Genomic DNA, 17,226 nt, shown 5'->3' with positions numbered 1-17,226 from the left:
AGAGGCGGGGGAAGAGGCCTCAGCCCCGCCCGCCACGCAGAGCCCCCAGCCCCGCTTCCAGCGCCGCCACCCCCAGGCCGCAACCGCCGCCTCCTTCCCTCCTCCAGCGAGGGGCCGGCAGCCCCGCAACGCCTTCCCGGAGAGCCCCCGCCGGGCCGGGCCAGCCCCGGCACCCACCTCCGCCAGGCGAGGGCCGAGCTGCCGCCGAGCTGCCGCCGAGTTGCCCCAGCAACCGCCGCCGCTCCCCAACGGAACCAACGGGCACGGCCGCGGTTTCTCCCCATCGGAGCAACGGCGGAGCACGGCGAGAGGCGGGGCGGGGACACGCGGCGGGGCGGGGGCGGGGCCGGGGCGGGCCGGGAGTAGGTTCCTGTCAGGCGGCGGCTGCGCTTCGCCCCGGGGCAGCGCTGGCGGCGCGGGGCTGTCTCTGAGGCTTCTGTGCCGCAGCCCCCGGAGCCGCCAGGGCCCGCCCCCGCAGCGGCAGCACCACCTCGAGTGCCAAGGGAAGGCGCCCTGGCCCCGCCGGGCCCGCCCCGCGGCCTGCCCTCCCCTCCCCTGCCCGCCTCGCCGCCGGCAGTGCCCGGGCGCTGGTCCCGCCGCTCCGGCAGAGGGGGGCTGTCAGTCCGGGCCGGGCGATACTCCGGGGTCACAGCGTCCAGGCGCGTCCCCAGCCCCCGCCGGCGGACAGCGAGCGGAGCCGGGCGCTGGAGGAGCCCGGGCAGGTAACGCGGCCCCGGCCCGGGCGGTGCCGCCGCGCTGAGGAGCCGGGCCGGGCCGCGGCGGCTGGCGGGGGAGGGCGGGGTGCGGGCGGCGGGGGGGCCGCCTCGGCTCCCGGGCGCTGAGGGGAGGCGGGCGGGGGTCGCGCCGGGGCGCTCCCGGGGCCGCAGCTCCGCGCCGATCCCCGGGGGCCGCGCTCCGGGAGCGGCGGGGACGAGCGAGGGCGGCGGGCGCGGGGGGGGCGCCGGCGGTAGCGCCTTGGCGGCGGGGCGGGCAGGGGCTCGGTGCCCGAAGGGGTCCCCCGGGGGCCGCCCCGGCCCGGGACAGAGGCGGCGCTGGGGGGGGGCGGGGCGCTGGGGGGACGCCGGGGCACAGCGGGGGAGCCGGTCCCGCGGCGGCCGCCCCGCTCCCGGGGAGTCAGTTCCGGCCTCGCTGCTGCCGTGGGAGGGGCGGGAGAGCAGGGGCTGTTCGGGACGTTTCTCCGCTCTGTCTGTGCGGGGCTTTTCCTCTCCGGTGGTCACGGAGCGATCGGTACCGACCCTGCGGGCGGGCGGGGAGCGGGGGGCTCAGAATGGGGCGGGGGGGGCCGAGGCACCGGCTGTCCTGGGCGGCCTCTGCCCGGGGGGGTTGGGGCAGGAGCTGCAGGACGGCCCGTGGTTTCCAACAGCAGTGAGTCTCTCGCCGTGGAGAGAAGCTGCGGTACGCTTTATTTTCTTCCTGCACAGCTTTAGAGCTGCTGGAACTAGAAGGGAGACTCAGAATCTCCTCTGAGCCTCTGCTCCGACCGCGGGGGTTTTCTCTCTGGGATAGATTGCACTGGAGGTGTTAAACTCTCAGGGGCACGGGGGTGGGGAGCGAGGCAAGGTCTGCTGGGTGCTTCAAACAATTCATCTTGCTCATACTTTAGAAGGAGAGAGAGTAACCTGTTGTAAAAGCAGCCGAGGAATTTATAAAAGTGAAATATTAATGAACTGGAAAAGCTCAGAGAGCAAAGATGTTGCACCTGATCATCCAGGAGGGTTCTTGTTCCTACAGCTCCTCACTGTGTGTGTGTCTGGAGTATAAATGCAGTTGGTATAAAGGACAGCAATATTTGTATTTATCTAGCTAGAAGTAGTAATGGCACATAAAATATTTTTGCATTGTTCATTATCTCTGCAGTGGCTGCTTTAGCCATGATTTTTGAGGCTGCTGTCGGACAGAGAACTACTGCAGAAACAGGAACAAATATTTCAAGAATGTTTTCTTAGCAATGGAAATGGGAAGGGCTGACTCAGACCTGGAATAGCCCAGAGGAATGACGAGCCTTAGAAAAGTCCCCTTAGAGACGTGATGATGGCTCTTCTCACCCGAAGCTGGTATTCATCTCGGGGATCCCAACCGGAGAGCAACATCCCCTAAACAGGCAGCACTGTCTGGGGAGAGGGTAACACACGGCTGTGCAAGGTCTGCTGAGAGCATCTTGTACACCCAAGGGATATTTTCTGCACATTGGGGGTCCTTCACCCTTGGAGTGCGGACTGCAGCGATCCCTGGGGTTTGAAGAACTCCGTGAGTTTGGCCTGGAGGATGCTAAAGGCAGCAGCAGCTCTCTGCAGCAGTGAGGTGAGGGAATGGAGTTCCGTGGGAAAGGTGTCTGTCAGCCCACAGGGTGAAGTCCTGTGCCCTGGCTGAGGCCCTGCAGGACTGTTGGAATAGCTGGGGCATGTTGGCTTGAGCCAGGCCTACGTGGGGAGAGCTTGGGGCAGCCTGAGAGGGGATGGACGTGGGGAGCTGGACCAGGAGGAGGACCCGGTACAGAGGACAGGGCACGTACCAGGGCTGGGTTACAGGAGAGAGTGTTGGGGATTTCAGTCTGTTAGTCACAGAAGATGCTGGAAAAGCATCTTGTGTCTCCAGATCTCAGTGTGTGTTTGTGTGTGAGCATGGTCTGTCATGCTGCGTCAGCTTCTGGAGATGTCCTGATAGAAGGAGCTGTGTGTTCACCAGGTGTCACAGAGCTTTGAGGCGAGGTGGAGAAGTGAAAGCTGCACAGTTGTTTTTCTGGGGTTGATTAATACAAGTAAAGCATGAGATGAAACAGCGTTTGTGTGTCAGTGAAAGTATTAATGGAAAAAACCCTGATAGACTCTTCAGGTCAAACCAAGGAGCAGTGCATGCTTTGTTTTTGGAGTAACTACCAGCTTGCTAGGGGGAAGAACTGAACTCTATCCTCTGTCTTGCAGAAGTTGCTGCTTGTTACAAGGTTCAGTGCTCCAGGTCTTTCCCTTACGAAGCAGTTTTGTGGCACTTGAGGGGCTCGTCACAGGGGGGAAACAAAAGGAGATGTGCACATAAATAATGGCAAGTAGGGGCTGGGTGTGCAGCTCCATCAAGTGTTTCTCTTGTTATTGCATTGATTTGGCAGTTTTATGCAGTGACAGTAAACTTGGGTTGCCTTGATAAAGTAAATATGCTTTTGTATTAGACTTCAGCTGTGGGACGTGCTGGCTGTGTGCCACGGCAGAACTTGTGAGCACTCGGAATGTGCAGTGTGATTTGTGCTTGTGACAGTTGATGTGTCCTCCTGTGTTTCAGCAAGGGCCTTTAACGCTGAGGTTGTGGAAGGTGCAGCCATAGATGTTACATGCAATTGTATTAAACCCCTGTCGCTGGTCACTAGTTAAACACGTGGTTACTTGTACTTACTGCTTTTGCCTTGTTCTCCCTGCACTGCATGGCAGAGTGTACTGCTGGGATAATATAAACCCACGCACCCTCTGACTGAAGACTATAGTATCAGTTTTTCATTGTATGGCAACGAAATGTTAATGTTTCCTACAAAGTCTACTGCTTTTACCTGAAACATGATCTGTCCTGTACAGGATAGCTGTTTTATAATAAAATACAGTGATAGTGTAAGGGAAGAGAAACCACAGGCAAGCCGTAAGTAAAAGCAGAGAAGTCCTGGATGTGGAAAAAGTAAGAAGTTTTTACAATGAGCACTGTAATCTGTGGCATGCATTTTATAATTCTGCAGAAAAACTAAAAAAAAAGGAGAAAAAAAGACCCCAATGATGATGTTCTAAGTTGCTTTTATTCCGTGCACTTCTGAGATCTGCTAAAGCACTGAAAGTTGAGATTTAACATAATGTTGGAATAGGATGTTGACATTAAATATTGTGGTCATCAGCACTGTCTTATCCATAAAACTGAACACAGTTTTTGGTTCATTCCAAATTCTAGCCTTTGCAGTTGGTAATGGGCCAGGTATCTGCAATCCAACCATGAGAGCTGGGAACAGAAATCACTGTGTTGTAAAGCATCTAGGAATGTCCTAAAATCCCACGGAATTACAGATTTTGTTCATTGTGTGAAGCGTATTGACTACCCTTAATGGCAGAGGGATTTTTTTTTTTTTTATTAAAAAAAGACAAGCAAACTCTGACTGCATAATCAGCATAGAGTATCTTCTGTGTTGGTCTGTTTGTGCTTTTATTCAAGAGGCAGCTGAGAATAGATGAATGTCTGTTAGAGGCACCTTGTTGTAGTAAAAATCATAACCACCCGGAAAGCTAATGTATAGGAACAGGTTAGTTGTAGGTAAAAGCTCACTTTGTCTTTTAATTTTAGTACACACCTTTGCTTAATTATGCTCTCCACTTCTTTTAAAGTCTTCTCCATTTTTGTGTGTGGAGCTTTCTCTATGATAGTTTATACTAATGTTTAAGAATTTTTCGGGGAAATAGGGCTGAAGCAGCTAATACAATTTTTTTTTTTTTGAAGACCAATCTGAATAGGTATAATTAAACATCTAGTTCATCACCTCAGTAGGCAGCAGTTCCACTCGTGTTCTTGTCTCATTGCACTGTCTGGTGACACCTGGTTAACATGTCAGCTGGACGTTTGATCTGATCTGGTCAGTGGTGAAGTTCCCAAGATTGCCAAGTTCCTGCACTGTTTGTACGAATACCAGCAATCCAGTATCACACACAGGCCTATGCTTTTAGTCTTTGCTTGATGCAGAGAAACAACTCTGCTTTGTTTTCTATCTACTCAGACTGAGAAACTTAGCTTGGAAATGGATTTTTTTTTTTTTTTTTTTTCTTGGCAGTTTTGGTAAATACTGTGATCAGAGCAGGAAGTCTGAATTCATCCAGGAAGAATAGTGAAGCTACTTTAACAAGAGTCTTGCATAGCTTTGGAAAGAACAAAACCCAGGTGTGTTTATGTGTAGTGCTAGGTGTAACAGAATTCTAAGTGTGTATTTCCTACATCAGAAACATCTTTGACTATTGCAGCTCTGGTATTAATGTTGGAAAAATACCAAGTAGAACTTCTGTGAATTGTTGGAATAGGGGATGGTGTGCTCTTTGTTTATGCCAGATCTTTTCCAGTAAAGAAGAGTAAGTCCAGTGTCTTAGCTGAGGTTGTGCAGGAGACTCCTGTCAGCAGGTTGTTTGGAATGTGGTGAGGATGGTTACTAAGCTTTCTGTGCAAACGTGCTCATCCCTTGGAAGTGATGTTGATGGCACAGGGGCTAGAGGATTCTCTTCTAACCGGGTCAGAGGTTAAAATTACTGCGTGGTTGCCCCACTGGGACACAACCCAGCATTTGAACAGTAACAACTGTAATGCTGTAGGAGTTCATCTGCAGGAAGAAAGCCTGCCTGCCTTGGAGTGGCTCCTGTGACACCTGAATTCAGCATGAAGGAATTGCCACTTGGGGAAAATGAACTGGCTTCCAGAAAATGGGTACAGCTAGTAAAAACTCTGCCTAGCATTGGTCAGATCTGAATCTGTTACGGTAAAACTGCAATTTACAGTGAGGGAGGCAAGAACAAGGGTTTGAAAGATCTTGCTTAGCGTGTGCTTCAGGTGAAATCAAAATCAGATGATAACCCTTTTCTTTTCCTCCTAAAGTATCTGCTATTGTGCTTTTCTTTAAAAGATACTAAAAAAAAAAAAAATCAAGTGAAATTGTTGCTTGAAAGTTGGCGTGAAGTTCTTTGTGTGTTATTTACACAGAAATAGGCTCCAAAAGGAAGCCTTGTGGCTTTCTACCTTGTATTTCCTTGTATTGGTAATTGTAATGTTGTTAATTGAAATGTTTTATTTTAATAACCTTACCTAAAATACTTTGCTCTGTGTGTGTTTAACAATTAGAAATTTTATGCGATGGGCTATATTATATTTTGTTACATTTTGGCAAAATGGTGAGTATGGATTTATTTTTTTCACATTTTAGTGTATTTTTAAAATTTTTCCTACTGGTGAAGGTCAGGTGGTTAGCTTAATGCTAACTAAGCTTAATGTGGCCAAATGGAGGAATCTTCTGGGTTTAATCCCCTGACATGCTTCAGGAAACTTCCAGAATATTTCCTGCTACCCTCAAGATATGGTGGGCCACATTCCTCAGATTTCTAAAATAATCTCTGTGTGGCATTGCAGATGGAGAATAATTTGGGAATGGTTGAACAATCTCCTGGAAATGATGTCTTCTCCATAACCCTTCCTAATCTCCTGGGTGGTTAAATGCCAGCTATGGGGTTCCACCTCTCTGGGGCTATAATGCTTTATGACGACTGCAGTGTTGGAATAATTTTGATACTTTTCAGCCCAGAGAGCAATGGCAGTGAGTTTGCTGTAGGTGTTTCAGCTTTATTGAACTGAAGTGTGACTTAAGACAGGAATCTAGTGGGAAAGAGGGGGCTTCTTGTCATCTCTGCTGCACGTTTGAGGTGGTGTGGAGTGAGCAGTGGGTGAGAATGGCATTTCTGCTGATGTTACTGGTGAAAGGGGAGTGTGTGTAGTAGAAAACTCGTTCTGGGTTACGTGCTTGGAGGAGAGAGCGGGGTTTTATGTGACAGCTGCCATCCTGGCTTACACGTGAGTGAGTGAACTGTCCTGTGAGTTATTCAGTGTCAGAGGCAGAGCTGTGTACCTGCAGTTGTGGCGGATCCCGTTGGTACTGATTATCAGTGGGGGATGGGACATGCTGACACCGGTTGGCTGCTGCTTCAGGGAAGGTGAGGTGTGATGTAGAGGCGCAGCTTTCCAACGTGTGTCTTCAGTTTCACGAGTAAAGGGATAAGTAGTCGTATTTCAGAATGTGTTTTGATTTTAAAGATGTGCATTTTTGAGGGGAAGAAGCATCCACATCATCTAGCTTCAGTCACAGAACTTGGATTCTTGTGTTAGAAGTCTGTTTTTCCTCTATGGACGGTGCAGACAGAGAGGCTTCTCTGTAAAGCAATTAAGAACATCTAAATTGGATTACTTCCCTGCTTTGCTCCCTGATGGAGCCCACTGTTCTTCATGGAAGGAGCTTAGGGAAGCTGGATTCATAATGTACTCTTAAGTCAGATATGGTGGAACTCCTCTAACCAACTTAATTATATATATTTGCATTATATGGTGGAAACCACCCAAAAGTCAGTATTATGACACTAAGTCTTTCCTTTTCATTTTAGAAAAACTTTTCCATAAAACACTGGTGATCAGCAGCAAGTATTGCAATGACCATGTAATGGTGCTTTCAGAATTTCTCAGTGTAACGTTATTGACAGTAACAAGCTCCAGATGCCTTTGAACATCTCATTCAAGATGGGATCATGAAATACACTATTGTGGTACGTGCTTGAAAATATTTATTATGACAAGGAGGCAAAAGGAACCTGGTCAGTTGTAACGAATGTGTGATTTTGTCTCTGCAGAAATAGTCTTAATGTCGTCCCTGACGCAGGTATTTCAGTTTTGGATGTTTTGCAGTTGAGAGGGAGTGGTGGTCAGAGACACTTTTTGAAAAGATGATATGCATGCTTTTGTTTTTATATAAAATAACTAGTTGCCTGATTTCAGTAAAACTTTCCTAGTGTGTGGGCTTTAAGGATGTGTGTGCAAGTGTTTGGGTCCGTCTGACTTACTAATACATTAAAATGGCCCCATTTGCAGTGGATGGGAGAAGTGCTGCTGTTGGATCTCCATCCCTGACCAGCAGAGTTGGCACACAGTGTCAAGGATGATTGCAAGCCGCCAGGCTTTCTCCCTGGCTGACAGTTAAGCAGATTTTTTAATAGTTCTGTTGAGCTGTGTAGGATCACCAAAAGAGTTGTTCATTAAGCTGCAACAAAATGTACTGAAATGTAAAAATACATTATTGGAACTTCTTGCTTCAGTGATTTTCATATGAAATAAGAAATGTTAAAAATCAGTCCCAAGTTGACAGTGTTTATACCATCTGCTGCTCTTGTTCCTCGCAGTAGCATATTCTTAGTGATCTTGATCCAACAGCGGGTGTTTTCCTGCCAAAGAAGTGTGCCATGGAGAGCAGCAGAATGGGCAGAGACACTTGGGCTGGCGTTGGACAACAGGATTAAATGAGAAAATGTCTGTGTAGTCTGTTTGGATTTATATCTCTTTATAATCCTATAATGAAAATAGAATCAAATATATGAATCAGAGTGGTACATTCAGCTGACAACTGTGGCTTGTCAGAAAGGACAGAAAGTAAAAAATATTTTAATGAACTGTAACTCTTTCCTGGGAATATTTGGGTTTACAGTAGAGGCAAACATAAATATTCTTAGAGTAATAACCAGCCATTAGTAGGAGACTGTTAAACAAGTTGGAAGCTGTTTGATCTGTCAGTACCCATTTTTGATACTGCTAACCCCAGGTTCGTTTTGGATAGCATGTTACCCAGTTCTGTTAAATTACTGGGGACCATGATCTGCTGGATCGGGTGATGGAACAGGGTGTAGGGTTGGGTTGCAGTGATGTTTTTGCAGAACACTTTGATGGAATCTGTTTATTTATTTTGACAAACAGTTTTAAGGATATTTTCATCTGTTATTTGGAAACCAATTATTTTAGGATGAAATAAAAAATATTTTTTTTTTTACTATAAGTGAAGGCAGATTAGCAGTCCTTTCTGTCTTCAGATTTAAACCACTAGTATTTTCTTGGGAACAGGTATTTTCTGCAAATAATCACATTTTGACTTTGAAATGCATTACTTTGAGTATGTTTAAATGGAAATGTTCATCCCACATCTGTGGAGTATCCTTTTTTGTTCATTATTCGCAAAACCAGTCAGTCCAATCAGATTCAGTTGTACAGACTGCTCCTGATTTTATGCCGGTCTGTGAAGACAGACCAGGGGGTGACAGGGCTAATGACAGTCTCTTGTGCTCACTCATCCACAGACACTTGCATTTGAAGTGTAACATTCAAGCTGTTGTATGTGCAGCTCGTTATAGATATATTTGCTCAGAAATATAGAGCAATATATAGATATATTTGCTCAGAAATATTAAAAACGTGCTAGAGATACTTGGGAAATTTAGAACAGGCGAAAGAACGCATTGCAAATTACTTGGGTCTCACTGATTCTGCCTGGCAACACTAAAAGCAAAAAGCGTGGGCTGGCAGGGAGGATGAAAAGTGTGCAAGCTTTTTTTTTCCTGCTTTTTGTTTGGAAATAGTAGAGTTTTGAAAAGCTGGCATCTTTTTTTCAGTGAGGCTTTTTTTTTTAATGAGTCCTGCAATTTATAAGACAGCGTAGTGTTTTTATTTCATTGTAGATTATCTGTCAATAAGAATTTGGAATGCTCTGTTTACTATTAATATGTACTAGTACAGATATTGCTTACAAAAACAGTTGATGAATAGCATATTTAATTAAATCTAATTGGGTGATCATATCCTAGTCGTGTGTCTTCAGTGTAGCCCACTGTTAGGAGCTGTTTCACAAGTGTTTGCTCTCTGATGGAAGCTTTGCAATCTCTCTTACGCCTGTGTGAGAATGGTGTGTGAGGCCTCTGAACTGCTCTGCAGAGACAAGCAGGGAGATGAGTCCACTTTCCACAAACACATTCTCTGTGCAGCACAGGACCAGCCTGCACAGAGCAGTAACTAGATTCTGATAAAGCCTGAATTATACTGGGTGTGAATGTTTGTACCCTGAGGGCATCTGCCCATCCTGGAAGTGCAGTATCACATCACAGCTGTGAGCACACGTAGCCGGTGTTGAGATTGAGAGAACTCTCAAAATGCAATTGAGAGTGGTTTGTAATGTCCTTACTGGGATCTGAGTTACTTTTCTCATATTCATTTAGTGCAAAGCTGTGTTGCCTTTTCCTCAAACGCATTTTCACAGCTTCTTGGCTTCTTAAGATAAGAATGAGTGAAAGCCAGATGTCACATCGTGACCTTCTAGCTTTGTGTGTAGTGCTCCAAATCAGTCATAAAGATGTGTCTGTTGTATCAAATAGATATTTAAAATGCAGTCTAAGCATAGGGATGCGATGGTGAAATGGTGCAGAATCGATAAAGCCAGCGACAGCTCTGGCTGTGGAGCTGCACTGTGCTGCAGCTCTGAGGTAGGAGAGAGCTGGGGTCCGAGTTTCCAGAGGAGAGATACTAGCGGGGTCGCTGTTAAAACATCCCCCAGCAGAGCCCAGCTTGTATTGAAGATTCAGTTCGTTGCCCTGTAACCCCACAGCCACTCCTCTGCAGGATTCTCCCCCCTCAGCCGATGTCAGCTCTGCTTGGTACAACAGCCCGAGCTGTGGGTGGGTCAGGGTGGCCAATGACACCAATTCGATAGCCCGCTGGGGGAAGCACCAGGCTTCTCAAGCACCACTACAATATTTTTATTTGTCTTGATCCAGTTGAAAGGCAGATGTTTGAAAGCAAGATCCTCCAGTCCCTGCAATGCTTTGGTGGGGTTAAACCAACTCTGTTTTCAACTGGACAAGAAATGTCTTGGCGACAGGCACTTCAGTCATGGGCTAGAACCCTCCTTCAGAAAGAAGGGGAGTGTTAAAATTAAAGGCCCTGTCACAGTAGGTACCGCTTTTCTGTACGAAGAGGGAGTCTGGGAGGTGGAGTATTGTTCCTCTGCTATTTCAAACACTCCCTGTCATTGAGGCATATTTTCAAAGGCGTCCATGGGCCTTATTTCAGTATCCGACAGCTGGTGCCTCCTGCATCGTGTTCAAAGGAAAATGGCTTCAGATGGGATAAACTTCTGTCTTCTTAATGAGAGGGGTGAAAAGTAGCTTGTAAACAGGATTGAACATGCCAAAAGAAATGCTTATAAGAATCTTCCCTTTTACTGCAGCCCCACATGGGTGCCTCTGTGTGTGTGTGAGGAGAGGCTGGGGGGGTGTAGGATCCAGCCTGCTGATAACAAGCTGTAGTGCTGCCAGAACCAAGGCAGCTGTTGGTGTACTGCTGTGGGATTGGGGTGTGTTTGTTTATTTAAAGTCTCATGAACAGCAGCTTGTAGTTGGCACCACCTGTCAGCTTTTCAGTGACCAGTTTAAAATGACCTGATGCTCCTGGTTTGTTTCTTTGGGTGGAGGTCAGTGTGTGGTGTTTATCACCTCTGTTGGCATCTGCTCTTAATACCTGTTTAACAGAGCATCTTGTCTCAGGGACTTCTTTTCTAATGCATATTAGGTGATGATTGCTGGGAGTTCTGTGTTGTTACTTCATATCAGACTAGTTGTCAACAAAATCCCTTTGAATATTGGAGCATTTTTAAGAAAGAAAAGAATGTGGTAGAATTTTTTTCAAGCAATTGCAGTAGAAGCCCTAAAAGCATAGATCTAGAACAAAAAAAAATAATTTTGAAAAACATAGCAAAAAATGGAAGGCAAAGCATTGAAGAAGTGGTCATAGGACTCGGAACTGGCCTTGGTTTGGTTCTGTTGTTCTGACTTGCCAAAATTATTCTGAAAATAAGAATTCAAAACAGTAAGTGGAAACATGCATATACTGATTATCCTTAAAGATTCTGTAAAAGTGTAGGGAAATATTATTACAGCTGTGCTCATAGAACAGGAAGAGGAAAACGTATCCTCAGGATATTTTCCTGCAATTTTGGAGTGTTTTTGCCAGACTTCCACCAGTGATGTGATAAAAGCTTCCAGACCTCTCTGTTTGGAAGAGCTCTGTCTTGGGTAATTTTCCTGCCATCCTCAGCATGGGCCAAGGGGAGCTGAAGCTTTGGCAAGAGCATGTTTGGTTTTTTTTTTTTCCCCCTGCAACTTTCTCTGTCAAATGGCCCTCAAGAAAAATAGCCTTCACTTGTGCTTTAGACCCAGAGCCAGCACATGGTTCATCAAATGCATGTTATCTACGTGCAGTGAAAGGTGGGGAAGGAGGGAAGAAAACAGGTGAAAAAAAACAGAGTTTGTTTTTTGTGGGGTTTTTGTTTGTTTGTGGTGATGTGGGTGTGTTCGGGGTTTTTTTTAATAACTAATTAAGTTCTCTGATTTGATTTCTTCTATGCCCAGGTAGCACCCATGCCAGCAGGAAAGGGTGAGGGGGCGATGAGGCCCCTGGGTGGGAGAGGAGGCCAGAGCCTGTTATAGACTATCTTGCCAAAATGATGCAAGTTAGGACAAATTAAATTTCAATTATTTATTTTAGCAAGCGGCAATAAGCAAAACAGCGCTGGGCGGCCGGGGAGTCCCTGCTCCACCAACGGCGTGCACCCACTTCCCGAGGGTCCGTCTTTTTTATATCCTCCGCCTTCCGTTATCGGGTCTCTCTGAGAGGTGTATCCTGCGTCTGCGCACTTTGCAGCTAGGGGGTCGCTCCATCCGGGTCTTCCTCACGTCACCAGCTTCTCGTATTTCCTACTTTCCTGAGAGTGGCTCACAAAGTCTTTGTTTATATTTTACAGAATATAGACACTACCCCCTTTTTTTTTTTTTTTTTTTTTTTTTTTTTTCCCTTTGTCTTTCTCCCCTTTGTCCTTCTTCCCTTTCTCCCTCTTTTCAGTCTTTTGCCTAGTAGGAGTCCTTGCTTCAGCATTTCAACTTAGATAAGCACTTACAGTCAGTTAGTCGTTACACAGTGTAATAGTTAAGATTAAGCTTAGGCCAACATAGTTTATGGAATAACATGTCACGAGCTCCCAGTATCTTCAATGGAATTTGATGAACAAACAGTTTACTGTCTATCACAATCCCCCCTTTTTCTTTTTATCATTTTGTTCATCAAATCGTTGCAATTCTTGTTGACTTAACAGGAGAGTTTTTTTCAATTTAAAGTCATCATCTAATTGATTGTTTTTGGCTTTAATGAGTATTGGACGGGCGACAGACATCAGATATGTTACCCGTTGCATCATTCTCCAAGTTATGACATATAATATTATTGACAAAGTCAAACTGATTAAGATTAATATCAAGAGAACCACAATGGGGTGACACAACTTGTTCAAGATGCCTGTAGCAGTAGGTGACCATCCAAAAAGGGTGTCCCACCAGTTATGTTCTGCATTCTTTTTTGCTCTTTCCAAGACTCGGTGTATTTCTTCCACATTGTGATGAACAGTTATTAGAGTTTTCTGTCCGTTTTCTCTAACTTTCTCTAAAATTCTAACTAAGTCTTTGTGTTGAAGTAACTGCTTAACCAAAGTGAGGTTCATTCCAATGGGTGTAGGTTGTAGATTATGTATTAATGTATAATTGGATTGCAGGAGTTGGTAAGACGTGACCGGGGCTAAATAGGAAAAGTCACATCCGATTACCTTTGTGAAGTTGCAAACACAGAGATTTGAATAATTTTTTGTCTCTATTATGATCTTGTCTACAGTTAAGAATTCACAAACCGTCCTCAAACATACACAACCTTCGCCAATATATATAAGTACTGTTTTAGGATTTTCATTGGGATGGACCTCAAAGTGACAAATATTTTGTTCGGTATCTAAACAAATATCTTGTGCCTCAATTGCATTGCCTTCACAAATGAATCCTTGTTGTTCCCGTACAATGCAGGACTCTAGATTGACAGTTTGCCATTTTTCGTTTACCTTTCGGGCCCATACTCTATGCTCAGAAGGGTAGAGTATGGTTCCGTTGTGATTCAGCCCTAATGCAATGATAGGATAAATTTGGTATATGGTGGCATTGTAAATAGTGAGTATAAAGGTAGTAGCTGTGTTTGTGATGGGGTCATAGGTAAAGTTTACCAGGTTCCACCAGGATTGGAGTTTCTTTTCAAAATTAGTAGCACTGTCCCAAATTATTCTTCGAATTTCAGTAGGAAGAATACCTTCTTCACCTTCTCTTATAATTGAGGCAGCTATCGACTGCATCCATATTTGAGCCTGGATGCAGCTGAGAGCTAAAGAGAGGTTATTTTGGAGCACACTGAGTGCGTCTGTAATCAATTCATGATCCTTTATATTTACCTTTTCCCCTTTTGGTAATATATTCGACAACAGCCACTGGTTAGCCCCCAAAGCCAATAAGGAAGATCGCAAAGGCCTTTGTATATTAGTTAAATCACTAATTGAGGTAGCCAATTTGTTCATTATCACCTCCGAATCAATACTATTTAAAACTCCCAATCCTGTTCCCAAAGCACCGGTTAAGTCTCTCTGCGTTCTTTTTGTGTGAGGAGTTTGTTTTTGCAGCCAGGTTGTCCATCCCTCGTAAGAAGTCTTTAGGAAAGGTGAACATGCTGGCTGAATATTTGAAACATTATTTTGCATTAACAATTCAACTTGCTTGAGAGACCACGCCGGGTTAAACAGCATTTGTTGTTTACCTGTATTTCTAATTGCATATGGTCCAATTTTAAAAATTCTTGGGCTAAGCACGACTGTTGGTTGTGTTGGAACAGTATGAGTAGTCTGAGTAGTCTCTTTGGGAGCGTGGGTTGTGATTGTTGTAGTTTCCTCCTGTATATTCAATGGAAATCGGAAAGATATAGCTTGATCTCCTGACCTGGTCCCTCCCAAACAAACTATGGACACCGGTTGGGTTGCAGTAAATGCATACCAACAGGTTTCCGACTCACAACGGGTTTGAGCTATTTTCGATTCCGTTTTGTCTCTGATAACGATTTGAGTAAAAGGGGGCTGACGGACGGTTTGAATTAAAGGGTGCCGACTTATTATCACATTTACATTGAATACTCTGCAGCCTATCTGTATCTCATCTCCTTTTTTAGCTGTCCAGGTATGGGATGAATTCTCCCATTTATATGTTTGGAGTGTTAGGTTATTGCTTAGTATGGCAGTTGCTAACTCTGTCCCATACAAATCTGCATCCATACTTCCTGTATGTCCATAATAAGCATCTGTCCAAGGCCATATAATTTGATTAGTTAGGGTATGTTCAAAAGGTTGGTGGGATTGGTTAGTCGTTCTAGCCCATCCTGGTAGTGTATTCATTGTAGCTAATACACCTAGCCAGACTATCCAATAGCTCCAATAGAAGGCTGACGGGATTCTATAGATTTGCATATTTTTTCTTAGTCTCTTTTGTATCGGGGTGTCTGACACTCTCGTCTGGCCCTTCTCCCTCAGAGGTCCTTTTTTCTTCAGAGTAGGGCAGTAAAGTTTTCCCCACTTTGATACGTCTCTGCCTCCTCTGCCTACTCTGTTGCTTAGAGCAGCAGAGTGTTCCATCTTCTCGGCAGCAGCCGTATTCTTCAGGGGTACGTTTGCCTCTACTCCGGGACACATAGGTCTCCCAGTTTTTATCTTTGACCTCGGGTTCACGACAGGGGACCCAGAGGATGTGCTTTCTACAGATCACCCTTAGGATCTGAGAGTGTTATTGAGTAGGCCAATTAGAGTGAGTGCACTCTCTTTAGTAAATATTTTCTACCAAGTTTTAGAATCTCCAGTTTTAGGGCCTGATTAGTTAATCGCTATTCTCGTTAATAACACTGATTACAACTAGACCGAAGATTTATTCCATGTGCATTATGAATCCCCCAGCCTTCTTTACATACATTACACTTTACACTTTATGCATATAAAAGGAAAACAAATATAAGTTTCAATTGGACAAAAATATCAGGGTCTCACTCATCAAGTCCTTCGTAGGTTCTTATCTCACAATGTGTAGAGAGTTCTTTCAGGTTTTCCGAAGGGTGACTCGTAGATCCCCAGGAGGGTTGGTCACTTTCCAGGCCGGATCCTGTATAGGTCCCTTTACTCGGCTTGCGTGTGTCCACCCCTTCTCAGCAGTCCGAACAGCAGTTTCTGTAGTGATAAGAGCAACATAGGGTCCTTCCCAACGGGGGGTCAAAGAAGATTCTTTCCATGATTTGATTAGTACTTTATCTCCTGGTTGGATTTGATGCATGGCCACATCCAATGGAGGCCTTTGTACTACCATCCCCCGAGCCTGTAGTTGTTTTCTCCTTGCCATTAGCTGTATCAGGTAGGACTTTATCTTTAATTCTTCAAGTTGGGGGTGATCCGGTGGCATTTCTAAATCATAGGGCATCCCATATAGCATTTCAAAGGGAGAAATGCCTACATCAGTTCGGGGCTGAGTTCTGATATTTAACAAGGCTAAAGGGAGACACTTTACCCATGACATTTTAGTTTCTAACATTAGTTTGGTAAGTTGTTTTTTTATTTCTCCGTTCATACGTTCAACTTTCCCTGAGCTCTGCGGGTGCCACGGAGTATGGTATTGCCACTGTGTACCCAGGGCAGCCAAAGTCTCTTTGGCTACTCTGGATACAAAGTGTGGACCTCTATCTGAGTCTATTGCTTCTATTGCTCCATACCGAGGTATGATTTCTTCAAGTAATATCCTTGTTACTGTGTGAGCTGTGGCTCGGGCTGTGGGAAAGGCTTCTACGAATTGAGTTAAATGATCTATAATTACTAATAGGTATTTATACCTCCCCACCTTTGGTAATTCAGTAAAGTCTATTTGTATTCTTGCAAAAGGTCTATGAGCCAATTCTCGCCCCCCATATACTCGTTTTCTTATTTGATGTTTATTTACTTTTTGACAAACGAGACATTCTCCTATCACTCGTTTGGCTATATCATATATCCCAATGCACATGTATTTAGTTGCAAATTGATCCACTAATGCCTGAGTTCCCCAATGAGTGTTTTTATGGAATTGCTGCATTATCTTGGTAGCTATGGGTTTTGGGAGAACTTCTCGGCCATCCGGGAGTTCCCATTTTCCATTAGCTTTCTGTTTAATCCCCATTTGATTTAATTTTGCTTGTTCTTGAACAGTAAAACTTAAAAGTTCATAGGATTTTCCATGGAAAAAGCACCACTTAAACCCTGGTCTTTCACATACACATTCTATACCGTCTACTCCGTATTCTTTCCAGCAACCATAACAGGGGAGGTAATTATCTCCACAATTAACACACTGCTTTCTGTCCTCTATCGGATCATCCAAGTCCAGTGCTGATAGCGCTGCTCTCTTTGCCTCTTGATCAGCAAGGTTATTCCCCCGTACTAAAGGATTTAGCCCCCTCTGGTGTCCTTTTACGTGTACTACCGCAATTTCGCTGGGCCCTCGTATAGCTTGCAAAATTTGTGATATTAACTCCTGATGTACTAGGCTCTTCCCCCGAGAATTGATTAAACCTCTTTCTTCCCATATTTTCCCAAAGGTATGTACTATTCCGAAGGCATATCTAGAATCAGTGTATATAGTTCCCACTTTTCCATTTAGTAATTGTAAAGCCTTTAATACTGCATATAATTCACATGCCTGTGCTGACCAG

The sequence above is a fragment of the Strix aluco genome, chromosome 27 (assembly GCF_031877795.1).
Source record: "Strix aluco isolate bStrAlu1 chromosome 27, bStrAlu1.hap1, whole genome shotgun sequence".
In the NCBI taxonomy this organism is placed as follows: Eukaryota; Metazoa; Chordata; class Aves; order Strigiformes; family Strigidae; genus Strix; species Strix aluco.
The sequence above is the reverse complement of the archived record's forward strand: the minus strand, read 5'-3'. Positions refer to the sequence as shown.